We start from the raw sequence: 17,050 nt of genomic DNA on the forward strand, positions 1-17,050 counted from the left end.
CCAGCTGTGCGATCATCCGCGGCCTCGGTCGCGCCCTCCAAAACACCTGCTCGTAGGTCACCGGCGCCCGCCTCCTCGTCCTCCGACTCTGACTCGGAGATGGAGGTCGACCTCGCCCCCGCCTCATCGACGGATGGATTTACCCTGGTACAAAAGGGTAAGAAGCGTGCCGCGGAGTCTCGAGCTCCCGCGGCCGCTAAAATTAGCAAAGCCGCGAACGCGTCGCGCCCCCGCCCCCAGTCTCCCGTTGCGCCTCCAGCCCGTGCCAGTCCGTCGCCGCGTCCGGTGGCACAAAATAAAACCCAGTCCCCTCCTCCGGTAATCCTTCAAGAGAAGGCAGCTTGGGATCGAGTTTCCCTGGCCCTTAAGGCCAAAAATATCAATTTCACGAATGCCCGTAACCTCGCGAACGGCATCCAAATAAAGGTGCATTCATCTGATGACCATAGGGCCCTCACCTCTTACCTCCGTAAGGAGCGTATAAGCTTCCACACTTATACGCTTCAGGAGGAGCGCGAACTCCGCGTTGTAATACGCGGAATCCCTAAAGAGTTAGATGTAGAGCTCGTAAAAGCCGACCTGTTAGAACAAGGCCTACCAGTGAATTCTGTGCACCGTATGCACACCGGTCGCGGTAGGGAGCCATATAATATGGTTCTAGTTGCTCTCCAGCCTACCCCCGAGGGTAAGAAAATCTTTAACACACAGACCGTCTGTAGGCTCTCTGGTATCGCTGTCGAAGCCCCCCATAAAAAAGGCACTCCTAGCCAGTGCCATAACTGTCAATTGTATGGGCACTCTTCCCGTAACTGTCACGCGCGCCCCCGATGCGTCAAATGTTTAGGCGATCACGCCACGGCCCTATGCACTCGCGATCAAAAAACCGCGACGGAACCGCCTAGCTGCGTCCTGTGTCGAACACAGGGTCACCCCGCAAATTACCGCGGATGCCCCCGAGCCCCGAAAATAAATCGCCGCGTCGCCCGCCAAAACCGCCTCCGAGCTTCCGGCCCAGACATCAAAGCCTCGGCACCCTCTGTGTCGCAGGCTAAGCCAGCGTTCGTTTCGGCGCCGGTGCCCAGTGTCTCGGCCTGGGTGAAACCGCTGCCGTACATGAACACGGCTACAACTCCCTCCTCCGCGATTCGTCCCGCCCCCGCGACTCGTCCCTCTCCCGCGACTTGCCCTCCGACCGCGTCCGACAATCTCGCTTTAGCGATCGACTTCTTTCAGTCGATCAACTTTGAGCGCGTTAACGCTTTGGGCGACGCCATTCGCGCTGCCTCCACTGCACAACACTTTATCGCCGTTGTGCAGGAATACGCCGACGTATACGCGTCATTAAATACGTACGTCCTCCCCTCACTCCGCCGGTAATCAATGGCGTATATAAGTAGAATAAAGCCCCTATCCGTGACGATAGGATTTTTTAACGCTTACGGTCTCGCAAATCAACGTGATCAGGTTTCTGACTTTTTGCGTGACCATCAAATTGATATCTTTTTAGTGCAGGAGACCCTACTTAAGCCCGCGCGCCGTGACCCTAAAATCGCGAACTATAACATGGTCAGGAACGACAGGCTCTCTGCCCGTGGTGGTGGTACCGTCATTTACTATAGAAGAGCCCTGCATTGCGTCCCGCTCGATCCTCTCGCGCTCGCTAATATCGAAGCATCAGTGTGCCGAATCTCACTGACGGGACACGCGCCGATCGTTATCGCGTCCGTTTATCTCCCACCGGATAAGATCGTTCTAAGCAGTGATATCGAGGCGCTGCTCGGTATGGGGAGCTCTGTCATTCTGGCGGGTGACCTAAATTGTAAACACATCAGGTGGAACTCACACACCACAACCCCGAATGGCAGGCGGCTTGACGCGTTAGTCGATGATCTCGCCTTCGATATCGTCGCTCCGTTAACCCCGACTCACTACCCGCTAAATATCGCGCATCGCCCGGATATACTCGACATAGCGTTATTAAAAAACGTAACTCTGCGCTTACACTCGATCGAAGTAGTTTCAGAGTTAGATTCAGACCACCGTCCCGTCGTTATGAAGCTCGGTCGCGCTCCCGATTCCGTTCCTGTCACGAGGACTGTGGTGGATTGGCACACACTGGGAATCAGCCTGGCTGAATCTGAACCACCATCGCTCCCGTTTAACCCGGACTCTACCCCGTCTCCTCAGGATACCGCTGAAGCCATAGACATCTTAACATCACACATCACCTCGACATTAGATAGGTCATCGAAACAAGTTGTAGCGGAGGACTTCCTTCACCGCTTCAAATTGTCCGACGATATTAGGGAACTCCTTAGAGCTAAGAACGCCTCGATACGCGCCTACGACAGGTATCCTACCGCGGAAAATCGTATTCGAATGCGTGCTTTACAACGCGACGTAAAGTCTCGCATCGCCGAAGTCCGAGATGCCAGATGGTCTGATTTCTTAGAAGGACTCGCGCCCTCCCAAAGGTCTTACTACCGCTTAGCTCGTACTCTCAAATCGGATACGGTAGTAACTATGCCCCCCCTCGTAGGCCCCTCAGGCCGACTCGCGGCCTTTGATGATGACGAAAAAGCAGAGCTGCTGGCCGATACATTGCAAACCCAGTGCACGCCCAGCACTCAATCCGTGGACCCTGTTCATGTAGAGTTAGTAGACAGTGAGGTAGAACGCAGAGCCTCCTTGCCACCCTCGGATGCGTTACCACCCGTCACCCCGATGGAAGTTAAAGACTTGATCAAAGACCTACGTCCTCGCAAGGCTCCCGGTTCCGACGGTATATCTAACCGCGTTATTAAACTTCTACCCGTCCAACTCATCGTGATGTTGGCATCTATTTTCAATGCCGCTATGGCGAACTGTATCTTTCCCGCGGTGTGGAAAGAAGCGGACGTTATCGGCATACATAAACCCGGTAAACCAAAAAATCATCCGACGAGTTACCGCCCGATTAGCCTCCTCATGTCTCTAGGCAAGCTGTATGAGCGTCTGCTCTACAAGCGCCTCAGAGATTTCGTCTCATCCAAGGGCATTCTCATCGATGAACAATTCGGATTCCGTACAAATCACTCATGCGTTCAACAGGTGCACCGCCTCACGGAGCACATTCTTGTGGGGCTTAATCGACCAAAACCGTTATACACGGGAGCTCTCTTCTTCGACGTCGCAAAAGCGTTCGACAAAGTCTGGCACAACGGTTTGATTTTCAAACTATTCAACATGGGCGTGCCGGATAGTCTCGTGCTCATCATACGGGACTTCTTGTCGAACCGCTCTTTTCGATATCGAGTCGAGGGAACCCGCTCCTCCCCACGACCTCTCACAGCTGGAGTCCCGCAAGGCTCTGTCCTCTCACCCCTCCTATTTAGCTTATTCGTCAACGATATTCCCCGGTCGCCGCCGACCCATTTAGCTTTATTTGCCGACGACACGACTGTATACTATTCTAGTAGAAATAAGTCCCTAATCGCGAAGAAGCTTCAGAGCGCAGCCCTAGCCCTAGGACAGTGGTTCCGAAAATGGCGCATAGACATCAACCCAGCGAAAAGTACTGCGGTGCTATTTCAGAGGGGAAGCTCCACACGGATTTCCTCCCGGATTAGGAGGAGGAATCTCACACCCCCGATTACTCTCTTTAGACAACCCATACCCTGGGCCAGGAAGGTCAAGTACCTGGGCGTTACCCTGGATGCATCGATGACATTCCGCCCGCATATAAAATCAGTCCGTGACCGTGCCGCGTTTATTCTCGGTAGACTCTACCCCATGATCTGTAAGCGGAGTAAAATGTCCCTTCGGAACAAGGTGACACTTTACAAAACTTGCATAAGGCCCGTCATGACTTACGCGAGTGTGGTGTTCGCTCACGCGGCCCGCACACACATAGACACCCTTCAATCCCTACAATCCCGCTTTTGCAAGTTAGCTGTCGGGGCTCCGTGGTTCGTGAGGAACGTTGACCTACACGACGACCTGGGCCTCGAATCAATTCGGAAATACATGAAGTCAGCGTCGGAACGATACTTCGATAAGGCTATGCGTCATGATAATCGCCTTATCGTTGCCGCCGCTGACTACTCCCCGAATCCTGATCATGCAGGAGCCAGTCACCGTCGACGCCCTAGACACGTCCTTACGGATCCATCAGATCCAATAACCTTTGCATTAGATGCCTTCAGCTCTAATACTAGGGGCAGGCTTAGGGACCCCGGTAACCGTACTCGTCGAACTCGACAAAGAGGTCGACGTGCAACCTAACCCATGCATCAGCCCGCTGAGTTTCTCGCCGGATCTTCTCAGCGGGTCGCGATTCCGATCCGGTAGTAGATTCATTCGCGAAACAATTGCTCTTGAGTTGTTAGGTCTCCTTCGGAGGCGCTCGGGCAGTTGTTAGCAAATCCCACCCCTCTTGGCTGAGCCTTTGCTCGCCCACCTGTCCTGGTGAAACTGGAAAGGCCTTCGGGCCACCAGTAAACTTTCAATCATAAAAAAAAAAAAAAAAAAAAAGGAAATAATGAGGGAATCTTTAGGTAGGAATAGTAGAATAATATATGTATTTTCATTGTTTATTGGCAACATAAATGCGCGGCATAAACAGGACTAACTGACATTGCCTAAAATACCACATTGTAAAGGGTACCAGCATATCGATCACTCTTTATTGCTCGATGGAGCGTCCGCCTGCATCCGAGCACGCTGCTCCTGCCAATCGATGCCAGACTTGAGATATATTGATTGGACTATACTCACTGCTTCAAGACGTTTTATTTAAGAAAAAAAATATTTTTATTTTTTAATAGCTTCGATGGCGTTAAGTGGTTACTGGAGCCCATAGACATCTACAACGTAAATGCGCCACCCACCTTGAGATATAAGCTCTAAAATCTCAGTATAGTTACAAAGGCTGCCCTATAACCTTCAAACCGAAACGCATTACTGCTTCACGGCAGAAATAGGCAGGGTGGTGGTACCTACCCGTGCGGACTCACAAGAGGTCCTACCACCAGTAATTACGCAAATTATAATTTTACGGGTTTCATTTTTATTACACGGATGTTATTCCTTCATCGTGGAAATCAATCGTGAACATTTGTTGAGTACGTATTTCATTAGAAAAATTGGTACCCGCCTGAGATTCGAACACCGCTGCATCGCTCAACACGAATGCACCGGACGTCTTATCCGTTAGGCCACGAAGACTTCAAAAATATCGCGCGTGATCACTTAATCCTATTCACTAATTCATCTCTTAATCGATACATTCATTCTTTTCCTCATTCACTCAATCTTTCACCTGATTTTGTTACTCGTTTGTAATAATTTTCTTTTTGATTTCTCTCCCTAGAATATACTGTGTATACCAATATTTGCCATTCTTGTAAATAGTTGTACAGATTGGGATTCAACGAGTGTTCCACACCGCGTATTTAGTCTGATCGGCAAGTTATCCAAGCGTAGCCCATACATTCCCTAGGCGGTACCCGAAACTGTATATAATTTTAATGTACCAGAGATACTATTGTAAGTGTGCCCGAGGCTCCAAATAAGGTCACTCGCGCTACATAATATGTGCATTGTACCTTTTTTTTTGTTTCACGCATGAATTTTAAATCTATACTTTCGTAACCATCTCAGATACAAACAAAATTAAAACGCGTACTTGTATTTTGATGCAGAGAAAAGAAACAAAGGAGTTTGAAGCAACCCGTCAAGTTTATCTAAATTTACCATTGTTTATTTCCATTGATTCTGTTCATTCGAAAAATTACATCAGCTAACAGTAAAAATACATGAATCAAACGACTTATTTTCAGGCCTAAATCCACCTCGTTGTAATTACAAATTAATTAAGCGTCCCAATTCTTATCTCCGTAATCCGCGCCGGACCTTTTTGGATCCAAGATTAAAATTGTAATGGACTAAATAATTCGAGACGATCTGGAAATTTTATCGACTTCCATAAAGAACGTATAAAAATGATTTTTATAGCCTAAATTCAGCACACGAGCTCACGAGGCATCTTACGGTAAGCGGTTAAAAGACTCCCATAAACTTCACAAATTTAATGCGTCCTCAAAGATTGAAGAATTCCATTCGAATACTTATCGATTGCACGAGAATACATCAAACCCGACCCTACAACATGCTTGACCGATCCTTAGATCTGAGATATTATTTGCGTACCTACTTACTTCATAACCTCGGTTTCAAAGCTTTGACGGTCTCATCAATGAACGAATTGTAACCCAGGAATAGTTATATGGTCTTAAATCATTTTCGAATTGAAATACACATGTGACGATCGACAAGCCCAAAATATTGTGTAAGTCCATAATATTTACTTCGCCTTTCTCAAAAACAGACTCACTAAAAGAAAACAGTTTTAATTAACTTTCAATTTAATATAACACTACGACGTAACTGCGTTATCAAGCTACACCGATATTATGTACTAAGCTAATTGTAACAAGAGTATCCAATTAAAATAAATTTGTTTTGCTTCTTCCAAATAAGTCAGATCGAAATAATATGTACTCAATTACTTTCATTTTCAATTACTGCCAGTTTTACAATAAGGCCAGCGTGAACTTTCTAGAAATCGGTACGAATTGTTGGTTAAAAAATAAACAAAAAGTACATCAATTTCATGTTATATTCCTCCATTGTAGTCTTACGAAAATAGCTTAAGAGCTATAAAGTCTTCTTTATAATTTTGATAATATTGTCACAGTCTTATAGAGCTACAGAGTGGCACATAAAATACATCCATTAGGGGCAAGTCGAGCGCATTTTTCGCAATTTCCTGAGACACCCGCTCAGTTTGCGCGAGTCTAAATTTTTCACTGTGTCCGCAGTAATCTCGTATAGCTGTTTACTGTGTCCCCGGAGTGCTGAGACGATTTTTCTTTCAACTGATTTATTAAATTTGTTGTGTTCGGACCTCGCTCGGCAGTGGATTACGCGAATTGAAGTGGTTCTAACATTGGTTATTTATTGATACCTACAGAGTTTTTATGTAGGTGCATGTTTTATATAAATAGCTACATTAAGGACTGTCCGTGGTCTAATGAATCAGATACGTTGTGCAGCCAAGAAATGTAGCTTAATAAGATATCTGAAGTCACTTCTATACAACAAAAAACCTGGAAAGAATCGCAAGGGAATGTGCAACCGTAGTATCAAATTCTGCTGTGAAGCATATTTTTTGCGTAGACAACTAACAATCATTCAATATTTAAAATTAGCGTTTGCCATGTAAGGGCCAGCATTCGCATTCTGTTATCTATGAGCACTTTTAACCAAGTGAGAACTTAGTTACTAACAGTAGTTTCAGAAGTTAGAAGTTAGACCTTTAAACTAAGATGAGCCGAGATCTCGTCTGCCCATCTAAAAACAGTTTTAAGTCGTCGTAGGCTAAAGGATAAGACGTCTGGTGCATTCGTATCTAGCGATGCACCGGTGATCAAATCCCGCTGGCAAGTACCAATTTTTCTAATGAAATACGTACTTAACAAATGTTCACGATTGACTTCCACGGTGAACGAATAACATCGTGTAATAAAAATCAAACCCGCAAAATTACAATTTGCGTAATTACTGGTGGTAGGACCTCTTGTGAGTCCGGGCGGGTGGTTACCACCGCCTTGCCTATTTCTGCCGTAAAGCAGTAATGCGTTTCGGTTTGTTGTAACTATACTGAGACCTTAGAACTTATATCTCAAGGTGGGTGGCTCATTTACGTTGTAGACGTCTATGGGCTCCAGTAACCACTTAACATCCGGTGGGCTGTGAGCTCGTAAAAACCATCTAAGCAATAAATAAATAAAAAAAGGTTCATAGAATATCTTGTATGCAAGCAGCAATGTTCACTTAGTAGTCGGTTAACCTTCCACGCTTGTCTTCCGTGACTAAGTAAACGAACATTTCTAAATACATTGTCATAGAATAAGACAATGTAGGAAGCTACCAAACAAGTACTTAAGAAACACGGATAGATTCCTAAATAGCTTTGTTACGTTTTCACGCGGCTGTTAAACTATCTACTAAGTCTGACATGTGCACCTACTCGTAAGTATGGAGCTATGACGTAACATGACTTATGACGTATGACGATACAAAACCGCTATTTACTAATATTACACTTAATTCAATAAATTATTATATTAATGTTTTGTTGTTCTAGATGGGCAAACGGACTCTCAGGCCAACTAGTGCTTAGTGAATGTCGATGTCCATAGGCTTCACAATGTGAGCAACGCCTCTCCTCATATTAGGTTGAAGTTTCAGCTCTATGATAAAGCAGCAGTCCCCTTCAAAGAGGTACTACATGTAACTTGAATTCATAGAGTCAAGATGTATCGTAATCTCTACTACAATTATTCTAATTAAAACCACTTTTACAGTTTAATCTCGCCTTTTTTAATACGCTTTTATTAGCTTCAGACGTATTTATTTATGTTTGTAACGGAATCTTTGAATATGAATTTGACCCCCTTCAAAACGTCGGTTTAACTCAAAATTTGGTATACTTATTAAGGACCGATGACAGTTTAACATTTAAAAAAATTGAAAAAAATATATTGAAAAATTAAAATTCAACTAAAAAATGAAAAATAAATAATAGTTTGGAAAAAGTAACAAAATACGCTTTTACAGAAAATCCAACTAAAAAATAGAAAATAAATTTTAATAAATTTGAATTAAAAATAATGTAAGAAAAAATGATTTTATTGTAAAAAAGCGTGGGGTGCTTTTCAGGATAATATCAAAATAACCCTTCTACTCATATCTGTTCATAAAATATTTATAACTACTTATACCATGCACCCCATTTTTTCTTACACTATTTGCAATTCAAATTTATTAAAATTTATTTTTAGTTTGATTTTCTATAAAAGCGTATTTTGTTAGTTTTTTTAAACTATTATTTATTATTATTATTATACAATTTTCGTGATCACACACGACTAACGTGTTATTCGTCGACATTTGAATATTTTCTTAACTACCGTCTGTTTTCCTATAAAAAAATATGTCTCGATTTTTACGTTCCATTTTACACAGAAGAACCAAAAGTATCTGGGAGTGTGTTTGATGTGGGTTTCTATATGCACGGGAAGAGGATCCCGAGTGTTAGATAAGCGTCAACGATCTATAATGAAGTTAGGATGTTCTGCACGATACGTGAAATTAATTTGTTTTCTTAAGCGAGCTTTTGGAATTTGTTAAATCTTGTAAAATGGTTGGCACCACTGTCCCGAGCATGTTGACAAACTGCAAACTTGTGCACCCGATTATTTTCAACATGAGCAACGTCCTCTTTAACTCTGACCGAAATGTGTTTCTTAGTTTGTAGCAAGTATTATTATATGTACGACTGGCGAAAACCGAATATAAGACTACAAATTATTTTGTTCATGTTTTCTAAGGGATTTTATGACCTGGTAAATAAGACCTTTAGGTCAAGTCTTATTTTAATTTTAATGAAAACTTTTTTATCTGAAAAATGATATTATGAAATGAAAACGAAACGAAATAAAATAAAATGAGATGATATTATGGAATGAAATATAATCTCAGTAAAATGGTGGTCATTTATTGAGACTTTTTCAGTGGAATTTTTGGAGGATCCCGATAAGTTACGTTCAGCGGCTTTGTTTGCTTTTCCCACATCTGTGCACTTTCACAGGTACTAAACAGTTAATAAACCATCGTTATTACACATTTAAACCTGAAGAAACAATAAATAGACAAAATAAAACAAATCACACAACTTCACTCCTCGCATTCCCGCCAAAAAACCCTTTTGTTCACGTAGTGCTAGTCCCCTACTGTTGAACCCTGTCCATGGCTATAAATCACAGTCCCGCTACTGCCTGTTGTAAAATACATATTATCGTGTATCCCTTAACAACCATCGAAGAATGAAATAAGAAAAAAAAACATAATATTATATCAACGAGTTTTCAGCATGTGTTAAATATATAAAAAGTTTGTCTATTGAAAACCAACATATACAATTCTATGGTTAGTTTATTCTAAAAAAAATATAGCTTCAGTTCTTTTTAATTGCAAAAACAGCCGGAAATTCAGCTCAATTTTTGGTGAATAGCTACCGTAATTATCACCATCATTAAAGGAGTACAGAATTATTTGAACATAAAAATGTATTCCATCGTATGGCATTTTCAAAGAGTAACAAGATAGAGACTCCCCCGCAGTGATCCGATCATAAAGTTACTTGTAAATTACAATTCGCCAGTACACCCGAGCGCCGACTAATAAAAGAAGACCCACGGTCCGCGTATTTCTTTCAGTCTACGTGCCTCACGAAACGACCCTTTCAGTTCTTAATTAAACTCGACCGAGTCCAACCACATTTTTAGTGAATCAAACGTCTACGCCACAACTACAAGTTTCGGTCGCGATTTTCGAACTTATTTTATTTTGTCCGAAAAAAATGAGGTAGGTGTCGCGGAAGCAGTCTTGATTGGATAGCTAATGCTAGTGTGGATATTATACGACCGAGGGAAAATCTACCACCAAGTGGGTATAATTGCTCGGTAAAGGGAGGGTTGTAGGCAGCGGCTTGGATCTGCCCCTGGCATTACTGAAGTCCATGGGCAACAGTAACCACTCACCATCAGGTGGGCCGTATGCTCGTCTGCCTACAAGGGCATTAAAAAAAAAATTAACAAACCGAGTCCAAATGTTGTAGTTCGGAACTTGTAAATATGTATATGTCGTGGATAACGACTTTTAGTTGTCGTGGATAACGACTTTTAGTAATATTAAGACGGTGGTTTTGATTATTATTTTAAATGATGAAATGTTGTTTTGATAAATATCACAAAATGAAGGGTAGACTCCGTAACGCCACAGTATAAAATGGCGGTACGTGGACAGAGTCGTGGCATTCGTGTCAGACAGTGATTCCGTCCGTCTCAGCAGTGAGTCTCTGACAGTCAGTCAGTCAGTCAGTCGGTCTGTCGGTATGTACAACGAAACTGTCGGATTATCCTGTCATTGTGAAAGTTGTGTGTGTTGAGTTTCAATAATTATTATTGAAAAGTTTTATTGACTAAACTGAGTTCAATCGAATACGAGTGATGACGAAACTACCGCTCAGTCATCCCTGACGTGTGCCGACATATATATATATATATATATATATATATATATATATATATATATATATATATATATATATATATATATATATATATATATATATATATATATATATACATGCAAGCTTATCTTGAAAATGTCGTAAACGAGGCTCAGGTCAAATAACATGTGTTGTATGATGGCTACCCGCCACACTATGTTTATTAAATCTAAAATTGAGAAATGACATATTTGAATCATGATTTGTGAGATGTTAGCGTTTAGTGGGATACTACCCTTGTCGCTTGAGTGCTTGATACATTGAAAAGCTAGCTATTATTTGAAAACTGAACCAACTTTTCAATGGAATTCTAAGACATAATTTTCAATGAAATCGTTTTTGACTACATTGTCTTTTATTGTCAGCTTACTTGATGAGCAATAGAATGGCGTGCAGCTGTGGATGCCGCGATACGATCTAATAAAATTGAGGAATGGCTCTCCAACCAATGTTTGATTCAATAGTAAGTTGTACAATTACAAATTTCGCATTATTTGAAATACCATTAGAGAAATTAATTTCGCATTATTTTATATACCGTTAGAGAAATTAATTTCGGTTTTAACAGGGCCAATTAGCTATGAGATTAGCTATTCGAATCAAGCCTAAATCGGTATCCATTCCACGCTAGCTTTTCAACGGAATTCACTTAGTAGATTACAATCGCTAAATGCAACGCACATGCTACTGAAAGACAATTGTATAAAACGACGTGTGTGCGGTGTTGTCAGAACCTGATGCGCTGTGTTGCCAGGGACGGCAGAATGGAAATGAAACTCGACAAATTCTATTGTATTAATTATAATAATACTCAGTAAGGCAGTTTAAAACATTTGAACGCAGAGTTTAAATTTTATTTACTAGCTGTATTTATTTGTAATAAGTATTTTTGACGTTTTCAGGAATAGTAGACATTAAACACGCATTTGTGTCGTGTTTATATTATGAATTTGTGTTTTTTATATATATATTTTTACCGTTGTTTTGTTGTCACGAATTATATCAACTCATAAGTAACTATATATAACCAATATGCAAACGTTTCAAAGAAATTATGGAGGGAAAATTTGCATTACCGTTGATAAACGCCAGCTGCCGCTATTGTGTGCCGGCATAATGCATCATAGAAGCTGAGTTTCATAGATGATTAGCTCGGTAATTGACTTCGATTCGGTTGCGTGCGCTTTAATGTAGAACAAACATGATTAAAGCTCCTTTAATAAGCTATAACATACACACACTACAATTAAGCTCAGTAGCTCTAACAGTCGCATTTAGTTTTGGAATTTTGAGTTGATTGACGATCCAAATCCTTATTAATGGTATATGAATATCCCTTAAGGGAAATCCTATATGAGAGTCAGTGAATGTAAATCCATTGAAACAACACGGCACTTGATATATTTTAGTCTAGTACGGCCGTTTAAAGAATGCGTTTCTGAGGAATCTTGTTCAAATATATTTGTGGTTTGTTATTTGTTGTTCGTATTCGCGGGATATTACACTCCGAACATATAAATGTCAAACACACCAATTCCACAATATCTATAGTGTGTACAATATTAAAATATAATCAAAACTAAAGTAAACAACGCTAGGCACTAGAAGATACGAATTAAAACTAAAATTACGTTTTTACAATAAACTTAAATCGACGCGCGCGAATCTCGTTGCATGACGTCACGGGACACCTGCGCGTTCGGGAACTCCGATCGCATCCGATGACGCCCGAGTGCAACCCAGTGTTGCACGCTACATATTTTATTATTACGATGGAACTTTAAAACGGCAATGAGTTTGCGAAAAAAAAACTATCGATTTTCACTACTAATGATCATCGTTAAGAAATCGTTTTAAAAATAGACCACCTGGGGATAATTGTTAGAATTTTACGCTAAATTCGGTTTTGGATTGCATAATTTCCTCGGTGGCCGGGCAATGGTAGCATATGGTAGTCGTCGTGGCCTAAAGGATAAGACATTTCCTATCTAGCGATGCACCGGTGTTCGAATCCCGCTGGCAAGTACCAATTTTTCTAATGAAATACGTACTTGACAAATGTGCACGATTGACTTTCACGATGAAGGAATAACATCGTGTAGTAAAAATCAAACCCGCAAAATTATAATTTGCGTAATTACTGGTGGTAGAACCTCTTATGAGTCCGCACGTGTAGATACTACCACCCCGCCTCTTTAATGCGTTTCGGTTTGAAGGGTGGGGCAGTCGTTGTACTGTTAAAAGTGAGACATTAGAACTTATATCTCAAGGTGGGTGGCGCATTTACATTGTCGATGTCTATGGGCTCTAGTATCACTTAATACCAGGTGGGCTGTGAGCTCGTTGACTCATCTAAGCAAAAAAAATATTTATATTAATATGATACAGCTGATCGTATAAATAAGAGAAATGAATTTAATACATTACCACATTTTCAGTAAAAATTCGATAAAAGTATAATTTAAAAATGCCGGAAGTCGAGTCAGCGTAAAACATTTTACCTTAACCCTCAGAGAGTGGTTTCCTAAGTACCTAAGTACCCAGATATCACAAATAAATTTGAAGTTTGGATTGAGTGTTTAATAATTTAAAAAAATATTATTTAAGCTCAAACTTCCAGGGTCTAATTAAAAACTTATCATACAAAAGGACACAGAAGCCGCTTTGATCGGATTTCTAGTGCATCGCTTTAGTACAAAGAAATCAATTTCTTTATGTGCCTTTTCGTGGGTTCCGTTCTAACAAGCCAAACACAGTTCAGACTTTATGAAACAAACGATTTTTTTTTCTTTACATTGATGCCGAACCGTTTTGTTTCAATGGTAACAGACAGTTTCATTAACCGCAGCCGTTTCAACTAATGAAACGAATTTCGTCATTTTGAACCTTACCGTAACGCAATAACGATTAAATGCCGAGCATTTTCTTCGTTTGACTTAGTTCGCCGTATTGTTTTGAAAGGTTTGGAACTTCCATTCACTGACAGCGCGGTAATACAAGTTCACGGAGGTGTAAGGTTTGCTGACATACTAAAATGTATCAACTTCGACATTTTGTCTTTTAAACGATAATATTGAATTCGTGAGTGGTGACATAACTTAAGTCAATTTTTTATTAATACTTTGACCAAAGTTTTTCCGGTATCCGGCCCTGCCCATGTCTATCGCGATATAGTCATGTGCGCTTAGTGCGCGTTTTTTAACTCCTCGATTGCGTAAAAGTTAACTAAAATTTCTATGGAGTTGGAGCACGTGCCGCTAGTGGCGCTGTTCCAACTTTTACGCGATCGAGAAGTTAAAAAACTCGCACTAAGCACACTGCATTCGTGTTCGATCATTGCGATAGTCACTTTCAAATATTGTTGAGACTTCGACCTCAAGTCTCGAGGATTGCCGGCAATCATGTTACTCGTTCAATAGCAACGATGGTATATTTCAATATCATTACACTTTTTTGTTTTTTTTTTGTATGTAACAAAGATCTTTACGTTACTTCTATAAAGTTCGAAGGCGAATGTGCAAGTTCGCTGTTTACTGAGAAACAAAAATCGTAAATTGGTGTAAAACACAGTCGTCCGGCTACTTTCTCTTTAATGGTTTCAACTTTGTCCGTAGTTCACAGCGAACTTGGTACTTTACTGTTTCGGGTGTAGAACATTATTTTTATTTCGTTCAACATTTATAACTAATTGCTTCATAACAAAACTTTATAGACAGCTGTGCTAACAACTCTTGAGTCCCGACATACCGGGATACAACTTACAGTAGGTAAGTACGCTGGGTATCTTACCAGTAAGACCACGGACGCTTCAGAACTAAGGATCTTTCTTCGGTTTTCACGAGTCGGAGACATAATTAAATACACTTTTACGATCTAATCTTTTATCATTTATCATTGTCACTATATTATTTCTAACGTTATGATTTTCGGAACATTGCAAATCTTACGTTTACTAGAGAATCTTGAGATTCGCTGAATTTAAGCTTGAACAATGACTTATAGAGAAATATTTTGGAATTTTTTTTCAGAATACACTTGCATCACATTATATTGTTTGTATTGAACTGTGCGTATTATCTTCACGCGAGTACTAGCAATAAGTTGAAAAAAATTTATCGCAATCTCATCAACGGTGTGACATTAGTTTTAATATTTTTATTTTATTTTATAATAATATTTTTTTTATCCGTGACTCTTACTCGATCAAGCTCATCTTTGCATTATATAATAGAGACATAAAATAATTTTCTACACATACTCCCATATAAATCGTCTAAGCTAATGGATGAAACGCCCGCCTATCGAGCAATACGATTATTTCATACGATGTTGTGACGGTGTTGAAATCCCGCAGGCAAGTATCACATTTTCATATTAAATACGTACTTAACGCATGTTTACAAATTGCTTCCATAACAAGGGCGGATCCAGCTTTGGCGCCAGGAGGGGGTCACATAGTCAAATTTAGATGCGTTCGTTCCCAAGCGTTTTCCATTATACAAAGTTATTATATTATATTAAATTAATTAAATATTGAAGGTATGTAGTTACATAAAATCTGTATGGTGACAAAATATATAAATAAAATCATTATATTCAATTAGTGGTCCACCTAAGTCCTGGAACCAGCTCAGGGGGTGGTCATGACCCCCATGACCCCCCCCCTGGATCCGCCATTCTTCCATAACATGAAGAAATAACATGATTTCGTTCATCTGACGATTCAGAAAAGATCATGTAATCAATTGTGAATACGAGTTCTAGATATAAGTAGATATTCTACAATGTTTCAGGTAGCTTTTGTACGATGCATAATGTATAATTTTGGAAGTACACAAAGGGGACGGCCCATTTCAGGCCCAAAGCGGACAATAGATTAGAGAAAAAATACTTAGTGCATTAATTTTGTCATAAATAAATATGCATTTACTTTCTTCCAAATAAGCGCCACTACAGTTTACAATAAGTAGTTTAAAAAAAGTAACTCTATTGAAAAAAACAAGAATTTTATTTTTGCGGGAAAAATATTGCCAGCTTCAAAACCTTTTACGTATTAAGTAAACATTTTAAGTACATATATAAAAAAAACATATAAATAAATCATTTTAAATATTATCATTAATCAATCGATTTTAATCGATTTTAAGCACATAAAATAACATCAAAGACATACCCATTGGACTTTAACTTGTTACTATACTTGAGACCTTAGAACTTATATCTCAAGGTGGGTGGCGCATTTACGTTGTAGATTCTGATGTTTGTGGGCTCCAGTAACCACTTAACACCAGGGTGGCTGTGAGATCGTCCACCCATCTAAGCAATAAAAAAACTTTACTTGTATTGTTATTTAAATATGTACAACTAAAACAAAAACATTAAAAATAAAATATAATGTGTACTCGTAAAAAAAAGATTAAGAAATAAATCCAATATCGGTTATTTAAGAAAATGATCGATATATGAATTTCATGTAATTATTTTTCTTTATACTGACAACACTGATTTTAATCTGACTGATTGAGACTTCGCTTGCTGCTTGTGCTTGCGTTCAAAATGGATGTGTTTTGATTTTTCTTCGATTTATTTTGCTTTTATCAATAATGTTTCATACTACGGCTGAAAACCATTGTGTGAATTGTGGTTTTAACCTGACCGAGATTTAAAACCGTGTATATGCTCTCCTGTGCTATTTTTAGATGATTTACTAATTGTGTATGAAGATGAAGAAAAAATAGAATAATATAGATATTTAAAGAAATATTTGTGTTTTTTATACCCTAATAACTACAATTGGATAAAAATACATTAGGAACATCTTAAACATTAAAAAAAGAAAAGTTCTTGAGGTATTTATATAGAAAATTAACCTCA

At 40.0% G+C, this 17,050-nt stretch overlaps 1 long non-coding RNA gene across 1 annotated transcript; it reads left to right on the forward strand.

Annotated features, from left to right (window-relative positions):
• Window positions 1-10,759: 10,759 nt before the first annotated feature.
• Window positions 10,760-11,939, forward strand: LOC134201358 (uncharacterized). Its single transcript, XR_009976613.1, has 3 exons — window positions 10,760-10,997; window positions 11,542-11,639; window positions 11,745-11,939. It is a non-coding gene; the product is annotated as an uncharacterized LOC134201358 (long non-coding RNA).
• Window positions 11,940-17,050: the final 5,111 nt, after the last annotated feature.

The sequence above is a fragment of the Bombyx mori genome, chromosome 25 (assembly GCF_030269925.1).
Source record: "Bombyx mori chromosome 25, ASM3026992v2".
NCBI classification, from domain to species: Eukaryota; Metazoa; Arthropoda; class Insecta; order Lepidoptera; family Bombycidae; genus Bombyx; species Bombyx mori.